At 37.7% G+C, this 14,084-nt stretch overlaps 1 protein-coding gene across 4 annotated transcripts in view; it reads right to left on the bottom strand.

The window, feature by feature from the left end:
• The window catches only part of MTA3 (metastasis associated 1 family member 3), a 228,903-nt gene that overhangs the window by 197,434 nt on the left and 17,385 nt on the right, over positions 1 to 14,084 (bottom strand). The window lies entirely within an intron of this gene.

Raw genomic sequence — 14,084 nt, 5'->3', positions numbered from 1 at the left:
TCTAGGCAACCTGCCTGGATATTCTAAAGAAAATTCTTCATCAATTGTTGTAAAACAGGTTGCCATTTTATGCATTCTAATAACTAAGGATGAAAACTTTTAAATATTGTATGTCAGGGGTTCTCAAACTAGTGGTTGGGACCCCTCAGGGCGGTCACAAGGTTATTACATGGGGGGGTTGCGAGCTGTCAACCTCCACCCCAAACCCCACTTTGCCTCCAGCATTTATAACAGTGTTAAACAGTTAAATATATTAAAAAGTGTTTTTAATTTATAAGGGGGGGTGTCACATTCAAAGGCTTGATGTGTGAAAGGGGTCACCAGTAAAAAAGTTTGAGAGCCACTGTTATATGTGATTAATTCCTTTAAAAAAGATGTTTTCTGTTCCTCTATTTGTGCTTAAGAGTTTTTCAGATGGCCACAAGAGCAACACTACCATTCCTCTTTCACCTCCCTTCCCCTTCTTTTCCTCTTTGTGCACACAGCTGCCCGCTGTCACTACTGTTCAGCTTTAGCTCTGCTGCTACTGTTACTGGTAAAACCAGAGCAGGGCCTGGGAAGGAGCATGCAGTCAACAAAATAGTAAAACTGCCTATAAACAAAGTAATGTCAAATGCACAATGCAAACAAACTGCACAGAGAAAAAAATTAACACCCCTAATTGACTTCAGTTATTATAATCTGTAACACTATTTTCAGGTGACACTGTGTTTTAAAAGTTGACAGTATCCCTCTAATACAGGGTTCGGCAATCTTCGGCACACGGCCCATTCAGGGTAATTAGGTGGCGGGCCGTGAGATATTTTTCTGATGCTTACCATCCGCAGGCACAGCCCCCTGCAGCTCCCAGTGGCCGCGGTTCACTGTTCCCAGCCAGTGGGAGCTGCAGGATGTGCTGGCCGCTCTTCTCGCAGCTCCCATTGGCCAAGAACAGCGAACCGCAGCCACTGGGAGCTGTGAGGGGCCGTGCCTGCAGACTGTCAACGTAAACAAAAATGTCTCGCGGCCCGCCAGTGGATTACCCTGATGATCCGCATGCCAAAGATTGCCGACCCATGCTCTAATAGAACAGAAGAAAAAAGGGGTATAATTTTAAATATCAAAATAATTTGTTTTATTAAAACAATAATAAGTACTGATATAACACTAACTAGAAGGGCACACATCTTATAAAAGTTTTTAATCTTTTAATCTTTAAAAGCAGAGACCTTTATGAGTATTTTGTCAGTTTGCTCCATATTTTGAACTGATACAAATCTAAAATACTTTGGAACCAGCTTGACACATGGTAAATCCCACTGGAGGCAGTGGGAGTAGGTATTGCAGGGCAGGATGGTTGTGGGATTAAAAATAGTACAAAGCAGCGCTCTAATCCTGACTTACTGCTATAAATCTTGCCTGAGAATACTCATCAACACTGCCTCTGTATTGGCAGGGTTCCCCAGATGTTCACTATAGTTAGTTAAAGGAAATACTGAGGCCATCTTATCTATTCTTCTATGGAACACAGATATTTTACAAACAACCCATGTAGTACTGATGCTAAACACTTAAGTCTGCGTGTTCTCTCACGGTAGAATCATGATTCTCTCCAAATTCAAGATTGCTATCCTACTACATCTGCTGCTCATCCCCTTCTGGCTCCCTAATGGCTCTTCTCCTAGTGTCAGGGGAGAAAACTCCCTGAAGTGACTCTAGCTCCGTTGAATCCCAGTTCCCCCACCTATCCACCTGTCTGCTCTATTGGGTGGGCTGCATATGCAGGGAAGTGAGAGAAAACAGCTCACTCCCTACAGCCACCACACCCACACAGACACTTGTTGGTGAGGTTACAGAGGTAAATCACCCACCTCTACTTACAGATGACAAAAATTAAGCAATTAAAAGCAAATTTCTTGCAAAGAACCTGAACCTGCAGGTGTCTCAGTTCTGCCACTGGCACTCTAACACACACAATGCCACACATGCCAATGTTAAGACTACAACCCTTTCAAGGGGTCTAGCTAATATAACAGAGCCAAGCTGCCACTGAGCGCACATGGGGTACTTTGATAGCAGCAGGTAGAGTTGTTGCCAGGGTACTACTATGGTAATTACTTCCTTCATTTAATTTGTGTAGAATCTTACTGTTCAGACAATGTACCAGAGATAAGTCCGCTTAAAAGTTTACAATTGTAGAGATTTCTACGCTACTGAAAAGCAATTCAATAGGAAAGGGAATGAAGAATTGATAGGAGAAAAATGTGTCAATCAAGAAGGAGAAAAAGCAAAAGTTTACCTATTGTACAGGAGACAATGCACTATTCAAATGATATTTTAAAATTGTTATAAAATTGTTCATGTCTGTTACATACTGTTCAATTTCTTACATGGTGATTAAGGGCTCATCATAATACTAACTCCTTCTATGATTCCTTATAGGAATATCAGGGAAACTTGGGCTGCTTCAGATACAAAACTTTATTATGCGTCTTCTTTATGAAGTTAGTAATTAAAGATGAAAAACAACAATGGGAAAAAATGTTAAAGGTTAACCTTTCAAACACACAATGGGTTTGACAACTACAGTGAAGGTGAATCACTGTTAGAAGCTATATTTGTTTCAGCTAATGAATCCTAACTGCAAAATATACAATGAAGTTCAAAACATGCCTGCTCCTCTTCAAATATAAAAATGTCAACCTTTCTATTTGTTTGTTTGTTTATTTATTTATTTAGCGTTCCTTCTGTTTACAAGTCCTAGCTCTTGGCATTCTTTGGGTATTTTTATTTCATCCACTGTATGAAAAACAGCAGAGAAATTTTAATTCTCTGTTTAAGTTTACCAGCCAGTCTGAAAGCATAATTTAAGGAAGTTATCCAGGGACTAAAAGCTCTTACAAAGTCCAATACCATTATACCCATCCTCCACCCCAAAAAAGACTCTATATTAGGAAAATACTGACATAAGCAAGTAATTAATTCAGTAAAAGCTTTATTGAATCATGGGTCAAAATGGTAAAATATATGTAGCAAAGCAAAGGCAACACAATCAATCAACAAAATCATGACCAACTAGTAGTTATCAATGCAAAAGAAATGGTACTACAATGTTTTTCTTGAGATTTTACATGCACAGAAGTAAGGACATTCATAGTTGTGACTCCAACAACAACCACAAGTTGGACATATTGCATAAATATAGCATGCAGCATTTATACGGTTACAGTATATATAGGGTTAATTTCAGTGCCTTAGCATACTGCATATGCCCACACAAAAAACTTGCCCAACTTAGAGTTGAGGTTGATTTAGTTTATTTCTCATCAACACGATTATCAGTTAAGGGAATCTTTATTTACATGCCATAACATCATATTACCCATATTATTGCTTTCTTTGACCTGGATTAGTTGTACAGGATTAAAAGTGTACAATTTTACACAAATTTAAACTAGTTCAAGTTTGCATATGGACACTCTTATATCAGCAAAGACTAATACGGCTACCACTCTGAAACCTGACTCTTATATCAGTTTTAAGTCTGACTTATATCTGTTTATCTTGCACTGATGAATTTGCAGGCACAAGATAAACTGACAGAACCAGTTTTAAATTCAATGAGTCTGCACACAAAAAGTTGCACCAGTTTTACTACACTAATTTAAGATAAACCAGTATAACTTTTGTGTGTAGACATGCCCAGACTCCTCTTTCCCACAGCTCCCTTGCACTTCAAACATATAATTAACTACAAAAGCACACAACCCAATTCCTCTAAATCACATTCAAATGTAAAATCTCAACTACACAAATATAAATCCAACTATAGGTGTGCATATACTGATCAAGTCTATACGTTATTTGGCCATGAAGAAGTGTGTGGCTGGAATAAAGGTTGTGCATTTGAGTAATTCAGTTTTCAATTTAGCTTTAAAGTTAAACTTTAATTTTGTATTATAGGCTGTACCTGGCTTTCTCAGAAGGTTCGCCCCCTTCAACAGCAGTTTTCACTGAAGGAGAAGGCTGATGAGGGCTCCCTGTTGTTCCAACTGGAACTCATACTGTCAGAATACATTGCCTTTGTTAACAAGCTGGAGAGCACTATGCAGTAATTATAGTCTGTTACTTATATTATTCTGTAATCTATGTTCTGAGCTGTTCTCGTTACCTTTTTATGCTTAAAAAGCTACTTACATTTAGCATTAATAAAGGAACAGACTGAGGGCTAGTCTGTATATAGAAATTGCACTCATTTAACTTAAAATGGCTTAAAAATCAATTTCGTTAAACCAGCACAAATCCCTTAGTGGACACATATTGGTTTAAATCTGGCTTATCACAGTATACCTTGTATCAGGCTTGTATCAGTTTTAGAAAGCAAGGTTTAAACCAATACAACAGCATCTACACGCAAAGTTGCATGAGTTTAAATCGGTTCAGTTAAACATGGGCAACTTCATGTTTAGACCAGACCAAAGGAATAAACTTTACATTCAATAATTGTTACTAAATCCTCTCCTTTCTCATATACCTCTTTATTCTGAACTAAGCCTTAACACTTAAAAACGTGCTTTGTGTGTGACCAACATGACAGAGCCTACAGCTAAAAGAATATGAAAATACTATGACTAAGTAATAACGAGTTAACTGCAAATATCAAAGAAAAAAGACACAACAACTGTGCGTGGGTTTCTTTTCAGTTTAGCAATGGCAGCACCAATGACATCAAGTCTGTGTTTGCAGCTAGGATGCTAAAGGTAAATAACTACACTGTATTGCTTTGTTTACGATCAAAACAAATACAAAGAAGGAAATTTTAAATATAAATATATGAGCAATATTGTCCACATTGCAGATAAAAAGCTCTCTCAGGTGGACAGTTGGTCAATTTGCCTAGAGTATATGAGAATTGTTGCCAGGTGCTGTATTGAACTGAAATGGTTGTAATATTTAACCCTTTGTAGTATAATTAAGTTGCTTAACCCACTCTGGGCTAGATTATTCAAAATCAGTGAGAAAACTCATATTGGTGAGCATTACTCACATGAGTAAGGGCTCCAAAACCTAGCCCTCTCTGCTTATGCCAGCTTAGGTCACATGTATCATATAGTTTGTTCAGACTGACTAAAAATGTTCTAACACAACTCATCATTGTGTGGGTTACATACATACTACTATCGGGTAGCACTGAAAATCTAAAGTAAAGTTCATTTGTACTATAGAACTGTTTTAGATATTGCAGACTTAAATATATCTTTCACAAATTTTCACCACAGTTCTTACAACATTACAGTTATTTTTGTTTAAATGAGGATTTACTCCCTCGTATCATAGCTCCTCTGACTTTATTTTTTAAAGACCCATTGTTTTTAAAGACGCTTCAGAAACTTCAGGAACAGTTACCTTCCTTTAATAACCATTAAAAACCAGTAAACCATACTGATGCACAAGTAATATACAGATTTTTTTTTAATTATCTGCAAGTGCTTTCTGCTACTAAATGGTGATAAAGTGACAGTTACAATGTCAATTATAATTGACTTTATCTCATGTTTATCATAACACCGTAGCAAAAATATTTGGTAAAAAATTATCCCAGTTTAGAAAACTGGGGGCGAGGGAAGAAAAGGGAGGAGGGATATCAAATAAAAATGAATACTACTTCTGAAAAAATAAATTACCATGATACATTTATTTCCTCTAAAAGAAAAATAATATATTCTGAGTAGTCCTGTAAACTAGTTACAGATACAATTGTACATATATTAGATTTTTCCATTTTTCACCATTGGAAACTATTTTATGACAGTACAAAGTCTGTTGATTGAGTAAATAAAGGTGTAATGGAAATGTGGAAACTATGTTGAGCACACATTAGTGGGTCAAAGGTGGGGAACAAGGAGCTGAACTGATGTGTTGCAACTTTTGATCAGAGATCTCTATTTCCTCTCCTCCCCTTGTGTTTGTGTGTTATCTATTTAGATTGTAAACTCTCTGGAAGGGAAATGTCTTGTTACGTGTCTACAAAGTGCCTAGCATATTTGGAGCAGGTTGTAAGTACCATACATTTTAATTTAAAACAACACTAGTCAAAAAGCTTAAAAGTCAGGATAAAATGATTTAATGATAAAACAGTTGTTTGTTAATCAGGAAATTAGATCATTGTTTTAAAAAAATAGGGCTGTCAATTAATCGCGATTAACTCAAAAAAATTAATTGCAATTAATCGCAGTTTTAATCGCACTGTTAAACAATAGAGTACCAATGGAAATTTATTAAATATTTTTGGATGCTTTTCTACATTTTTAAATATATTAATTTCAGTTAAAACACAGAGTACAAAGTGTACAGTGCTTACTTTATATTTATTTTTATTACAAATATTTGCACTATTAAAATTATAAACAAAAGTATTTTTCAATTCACCTCACAGAAGTACTGCAGTGCAATTTCTTTATTGTGAAAGTACAACTTACAAATGTAGAGGCGCTTTTTTTTGGTTACATATCTGCACTCATAAACAAAACAATGTCAAACTTTAGAGCCTACAAGTCCACTCAGGCCTACTTCTTGTTCAGCCAATCGCTAAAACAAACAAGTTTGTTTACATTTACGGGAGATAATGCTGCCCGCTTCTTATTTACATCACCTGAAAGTGAGAACAGGCATTCACATGGCACTTTTGTAGTAGGCATTGCAAGGTCTTTATGTGCCAGATAGGCTAAACATTCGTATGCCCCTTCATGCTTCAGCCACCATTCCAGAGGACATGTTTCCATGCTGATGATGCTCGTTAAAAAACTAATGCTAGTTAAATTTGTGACTCAATTCTCTGAGGGAGAATTGTATGTCTTCTGCTCTATTTTACCCTCATTCTGCCATATATTTCATGTTATAGTAGTCTCAGATGATGACCCAGCACATGTTGTTCGTTTAAAGAACACTTTTACTACAGATCTGACAAAACGCAAAGAAGGTACCAATGGGAGATTTCTAAAGATAGCTACATCACTCAACCCAAGGTTTAAGAATCTGAAGTGACTTCCATAGTCTTGAGCAGGACAAGGTGTGAAGCATGCTTTCAGAAGTCTTAAAAGAGCAACACTCAGATGCAGAAACTACAGAATCCGAACCACCAAAAAAGAAAACCAACCTTCTGCTGGTGGAATCTGACTCAGATGATGAAAAGGAACATGCGTCTGTCTGCTCAGCTTTGAATTGTTATCAAGCAGAACCCGTCATCAGCATGGACACATGTCTTCTGGAATGGTGACTGAAGTATGAAGGGACATATGAATGTTTGGCATATGTGGCACATAAATATCTTGCAACACTGGCTATAACAGCGCCATGCAAATGCCTGTTCTCACTTTCAGGTGACATTTGTAAAGAAGAAGTGGGCAGCATTATCTCCAGCAAATGTAAACAAACTTGTCTGTCTGAGAGACTGTTGGAACAAGAAGTAGGACTGAATGGACTCGTAGGCGCTAAAGTTTTACATTGTTTTATTTTTTGAATGCAGGGGTTTTTTGTACATAAATCTACAGTTGTAAGTTCAACTTTCATGATAAAGAGATTGCACTACAGTACTTGTATTAGGTGAACTGAAAAATACTATTTCTTTTGTTTTTTACAGCTCAAATATTTGTAATAAAAAATAAATATAAAGTGAACACTGAACACTTTGTATTCTGTGTTGTAATTGAAATCAATATATTTTAAAATGTAGAAGACATCCAAAAATATTTAAATAAATGGTATTCAATTATTGTTTAAAAGCATGATTAATCACACAATTAATCACGATTAATTTTTTTAATCCCTTGACTGCCCTAAAAAAAATCTTGATGTTAGACTGTTTGGATTACACAGTTATGGTCCCAAAAATAGTAAAAAATTATGCCCATTTATCCTCTTTTCTGATATGAGAATACTGCCACACAAAATAAATTAAGCGCTTTGTTGATTATTCAAAGTACAGCAATACAGAATATTGTTGTAGAGTGATATAACTGGCACCCAACCTCTTGCCACACCAGATACCAGAGGCTTCCATTTTATAATTGTGAGTGGGTTAGAAGTTATTTGTAGTCAGGAAATGCTATTTCTAGTGTGAAAACTACTTTTTGTACTGCAAAAAATAGTAAATAAAGAAACCAAAAAACACCCTGTACAATACCAGAAAGTGGAACCAGCAAAAAACAAGCATGTGATAACAAACATTTTCCACACAGCTCTACTTAGACATAAAAGCTTGTTAAAGAATAGTCTTTCCTATTGTGATAGGCATCTACCTATAAAGGCCAATCTAGGGCAGAGAAAATATAATACTTTTTTTTTAATCTCTGTATAGTTTAGGGACAGGGTTCATAGTTCCAAACTCTTGACTAATTTACATGTAAAAATTTAAGTATGCAGAGTTTTAAGAACTGAGAGCACCTAAAATTCAATTTTTCAGTATGATTCCATAGTCTACTAACAGATTCTACATTGGCATTTCCATTCACTGTCCTAAGGATTACAACAGAGAAATTTAGGCAAACCTAAGTTGATTTTCTAACCACTCATATCAATAGGCAAGGAAACAGCCTTTCAAAATCTATCTGTTGGCAGAAAGAGAAAAGGACATGTTGTACAAACATTTTTTCCCTCAGAGTGGCATAAGATCCATTATTTTACTTCCTGAATATGGGTGATTTATCCTCTCTAATGTCAACAAAGCTCCAGTCACTTCAAGTAGAGGATATTTTTTGGGGTAGTGTCAGAGGTGATGGGGAGATGTGTCTGTTCAGCACATATAAATGCAAAGCCTGGTTGAAGCTTTCTGGGGTTGTTTGTTTCTTGAATAAACTCAGATAAGTCTCAGCAAAGCACCATATCTGTGTTTTGAAAATGGCGACCACATAATCCAAATGATCTTATACTTGTTATCAACATCCTAAAGAAGCTTTTATTTTATAAACTGAAAACTGGGAAGAGGAGAGGAAAACGAGTTCACTAAGCCGCAGACTTAGATTAATATAGGGTTGCCAGGTGTCCAGTTTTTGACTGCAACACTCAATCAAAAAGGGACCCTGGAGGCTCCGGGCAGCATTGCTGACCAGGCCGTTAAAAGTCCAGTTGGCGGCACAGCAGGGCTGGCTGGCTCCCTGCCTGGCTCCACATGGCTCCCAGGAAGTGGCTGGCAGGTCTGGCTCCTAGGCGAATGGGCAGCCAGGGAGGCTTCGCACACTGCCCCTGCCCGCGCTCCACAGGCCCCATTGGCCAGGAACACAGACAATGGGAGCTGTGGGGGTGGCACCTGTGGGTGGGGGCAGCACACTGAGCCCTCTGGCCGCAATCCACCTAGGAGCTGGAGGAACATGGCGCTGCTTCATGGGAGCTGCATGAGCTCTGCACTGCCTGGAGCCCGCATCCCAAACCCTCTGCCTCCTTTCCTATAATCAAGGAAGGGGGATGGAGTGAGTGAGGGTGGGGCCTCGTAGAAGTGGTAGGGCACGGATTGGGCCTCAAGGAAGGGTGGGGAAAGGGCTGAGACAGGGGTGTTCGGTTTTCTGCAATGAGAAAGTTGGCAACCCTAATTGCTTCATATGTTTTTTGATAAAATCATGAAGCAACTGAGCAATGTTTGGAATTAACACCACAAAACTTTCCTCTCCTTTAGAGTCCTAAGTCATAATCACAGAAGTCTACTCTAAGAAACAGAAGCCAGGCACAGACAGGAAATTTGGGACAAGAAATGCCACAGGTGCCTTGGATATGAGAAAACCCCATCAGGATTCTTTACATAATTCCTGAAGCTGCTGAAGTTTTTAACCCATTCCACTGATAAGGAAAGCAAAGTAGCTACTATGTCTCTTCCTCCAGAAGAAGGTAGACTATCATATTAATTCTCCATTAAATTATGTGGTATATGAAAGTGCATACAATGACTCTATAGTTATTTTATTTCACAACAGGAGATCTGAGTAGTCACCCATAATGTAAACAGAAAATTGATTTAAAGTGTATTTGTACAACTGCAGTTCAAGCCAAAAAATCCAGTCAATATGGTTTGCTTTCATATTTTCCATGTATTTGCAGGGAGATTTTTCATGCTATTATTGTGGCTGTGTGGGATTTAAAAGAGAAGTTTTCCCATTCTTGAACTGTGTTTACAGGATTAATCTCTGGAGTGTATTTTTTCCCTGATGCATGTACATCAATCCTATTAGCATTAGTGAGAGTTATATATGTGTATGTGCACTCCGAAAAGAATAGAGTCTAAAAATCATTAAAACCCTTGAAACTATTAATTCAGCTGTCAATACAAAACATCACATTCTCATTATACTAGCTATCCTAATATGACTTTTATACCTCTATACTGATCTACTATAGGTTTGCTTTTTAAATCAAAATGTGAAACACTGTGGAAAAGAAATCAATTAGTATTTTAGAAGTCTGATGCTACTCTTATGATTTTGTTTTGCACATAATATTTTCTAGTAACATACACATTTCTTTTATATGAGCTTTTCTAAAATACAGTCTTAAGAAAGAGGCTATTTTTTCATGAAAGCATACTAAATTACAAGCAATAAAATTTCAGAAGCAGTCTCATAAATGGCAAACTCCCAGAGCACATGCAGTCTAATCCTCTGTGGACTTTTATCATTAAAAAATGTCACTTTATAAAATTTACCTGACTACTCTACTTTCCATTCTTCAAGGAGAAATTCCCATGCCACTGAACACTTCATGTTTAGATCCTCTTAAAAATTAGCTTTAATTCACTTGGAACAGGGGAGAAGAAAGTATATTTTGAAAGGTAAAAATGTAATTTTAGAATTACAAATCTCGCCAGTAAAATTAAGCAGCAGATGTAGTAATTGGAACTACTTAAACTTTCTGAATTCATGTCTCTAACTAGATTTCAAAATGACTGCTTCCCTTTAAATAAGAAGCCTGGACAAATCTGGTAAGGTGTATCCTATTTGGGGGCAGGCTGTTTTGTTTTCTGGGTTTTTTTAAATATATGTTGGAAGTTCATAAGCAATCCATAAAAATACAATAAAATCTTGTTACTGTCTATGACCCTTGTTTATAAATGCCATTTATTAGTATATTCTTGTATATAAGTCCTCACCCTTTATTCATTTGAATGAATAGGGGTTTTACTTGCTTAGAATGCTGATGGAGACATCATATAAAAGAAAACAGCCACGTTATACCATTTCATTTCTGATCTTTGAGTTTTCTTTATTCATAGAGAATCATGCATGTATTCTGGCATTCAACATGAGAGATCTGACAGGAAGGTATCAACAGAAGCCATTATTCTGAAATACATTACAGTAATTTCAAAATGATACAACATCACTTTTCATGCAACGATGAATGAGATTATAATAAAATTTTACTGTAAATTGTACTTATAATAAATAACACCAGAAGTGAGCATGTCAGATCAGAAGTAATTAAGTTTTTGTTACAGCCTATGGTCACCCAATCATTAGATAACCATTAATAGTCCATTACAGACTTTCAAGAGAGATTCCTTCTCACTCCTTCTCTACTTGCATTAAGAGCTTTATATATTTATGTTACAGCAATTAAGTAAAGACTTCAAAGTCAACAGCATTCAGTTCCAAATTAATTTATAATCAGCATATTAAAACATCTGTACCATTGTAGTGAAATAAATACAGTATAAGTGTTGAATAGTGACTTTACGAAAGAAAGAAAGAAAGAAAGAAAGAAAGAAAGAAAGAAAGAAAGAAAGAAAGAAAGAAAGAAAGAAAGAAAGATGCAAAGGCATATTGACCTAACCATCATTTCAAAGTTATTGTACACAAAATAAATCTACAACTGTTTTTACATCACAATTCTTATTCTAGCATAGTATTTTGCAACAAAGGGCCTCCCATCAACATTAGGAATTTCTTCACTTGTTCAAACAGTGAAAGCCACCCTTTACACCAGTATATCACTCTGACACTATACCTCAAAGCAGCACCCTGGAACCCCCATATTCACCACTGTCATGTAATTATGATATGTTTTGTACAAAGTATGACGTGTGAGGTATCACTTCATAAGTCTTGATCTGTTGAACATTAATATCCTGTTGGATTGTATGTGCAATCATTGTATGTGACATTATGAAGTTTTACTATGTGTGTATTACTGACATATGTTGTGAGGTTGGGAACACCCACAACCAGCCTTTCAGGTACAATAATGGAGTAGCCAGACATGCTGATGGCCCATTAAAGGGAATCCATACTCCCAAAGACCGTAACAGAAGAGTTCTCAGAGAGAGCATGTAGACAATGGAGGCTGCTTGACCAATGCGGGGAGATCCCCATGTCACAAGCATAGATCTTTCCAGCAAGATGGAAGAAACTATAAAAAAGGGGAAGTGACATCATCACTTGGCCTTTCTCCTCCCCCACCTACATTGGAAGCAACAAGAACACTGGGAAGACAAAGACTTGAATTGAGGAGACTGGTCCCAGACCTAACGGCGAAGCCTGTGTATTAAGAACTATAACCTACCTGCAACATCCAGTGGGATGAGAAAAACTGCTTGATCCAAATACTGCCTAGTGTGATAAGTTTTAAGATTTAGACTGTGCACTTACCTTTTATTTTCTTTGGTAACTATCTCTGACCTTTTGTGCCTACCACTTATAATCACTTAAACTCTATCTTTCTGTAGTTAATAATTCTGATTTGTATTTTACCTAAAACAGTGTATTTTGCGTGAAGCGTTTTGGAAATCTCAGCTCTGTTTACAAAGGCTACTGTGTGTCCTCTCCACACTGAGGGAAGAACAGACTGGGTAATAAATTTACACTGGTCAGGCTTCTGACCAGGGCAAGATGGTAGTTCTCGGGTGCAGGGCTGGAGAGCTGGGGGGAACTGGCTGAAACCTCGCTATTGTTAGTTCATGAGTGGCTGGGAAAGCATTCATGTAACTCAGTTGGGTGTGTCCCTGCCTGTAGATGTCTGTGGAAGTACAGAACCAGCCCAACGTTTGTGACTTGACATGGCATCACAGAGAGAGAGAGCGGGATACCTCAGGTTGGTGGGACAGAGGGCTCAGTGGTCCCACAATCAAGGTTAAACCCTGGGGGCCCCGTCACAATCACAACTATGTTAGGAGGCTGCAGTGGGTGTAACTACTACCTCAGTGTTGCTACACTGGTACAAAAATCTTTCATGCAGGCAAGCCCTAACAGTAGAAAATACAAATCACCAATAATGGACCATGTCACAATAGATGAAGACTCAGTTTAGTTTTGCCATTTCTTAATAAATGCTTAATCTCAAGTATAGACAGTAAAAGCACACATCTGTAGGTCTACAATATAATGATTTAGGCGGCAGTCTGGCAAATGGTTCTGAATGGGGCACGGATCCCACATGCAGAATCAATTGCCAGCAGGGTTCGGACTCAGCTGCTGTGCAGCAGCACCTCTCTGAAACTATTATTTTGTTCTCGAGAAATTCAGCTGTAACTCAGTCTCCACCTGTTATGGTTGAAGTAAACCTCAAAAAAGAGACTCAAGAGTAATTAATGCAGAGACAGGTTCTACGAACCCAAATCCCAGCTTGGACCCTGGGTACACATACTGCTGGCTAGCCCACTCTGAAGCTCACATTGCGTAGTCTTCACTGCTACTGTTTCCAGCACTATCTGGATTCAAGATAGCTCCAGTAGGCTAGGCTATGCACAGCTTTTGCTATGCATACATACCGTACCCTCTGGGAATCTGCAGAGAGCCTGGAAAATAGTTCACAGCTGTGAACTACCATATTCATCTCAGTGATGATAGTTAACAATGTTGACCTTTGTATTATTTCAGTGATCATGTAAGAAAGGAGAGGGAGGACCACAGAGCTGCACAATTTACTGCAAGTGGTGTCTGATTCTGAGGATATTGGGGTGGAGGAAAGGAAATTTGGAAGATCCCCGCACTTATTTTCCCTAATCAAGAAGGAGCCAAGCCCACAAAGCCTACAGGAGCCCATGGACATATTCAAACCCCATCAAGCCAAAGCTCAGAAACCTGCACAACAATACTTTATACATCTCCACAATCTACTGTGAATGG

Source organism: Mauremys mutica, chromosome 3 (assembly GCF_020497125.1).
Source record: "Mauremys mutica isolate MM-2020 ecotype Southern chromosome 3, ASM2049712v1, whole genome shotgun sequence".
NCBI classification, from domain to species: domain Eukaryota; kingdom Metazoa; phylum Chordata; order Testudines; family Geoemydidae; genus Mauremys; species Mauremys mutica.
Note: the sequence above shows the minus strand (reverse complement) of the source record. Positions and strands in the feature narration are given on the sequence as shown.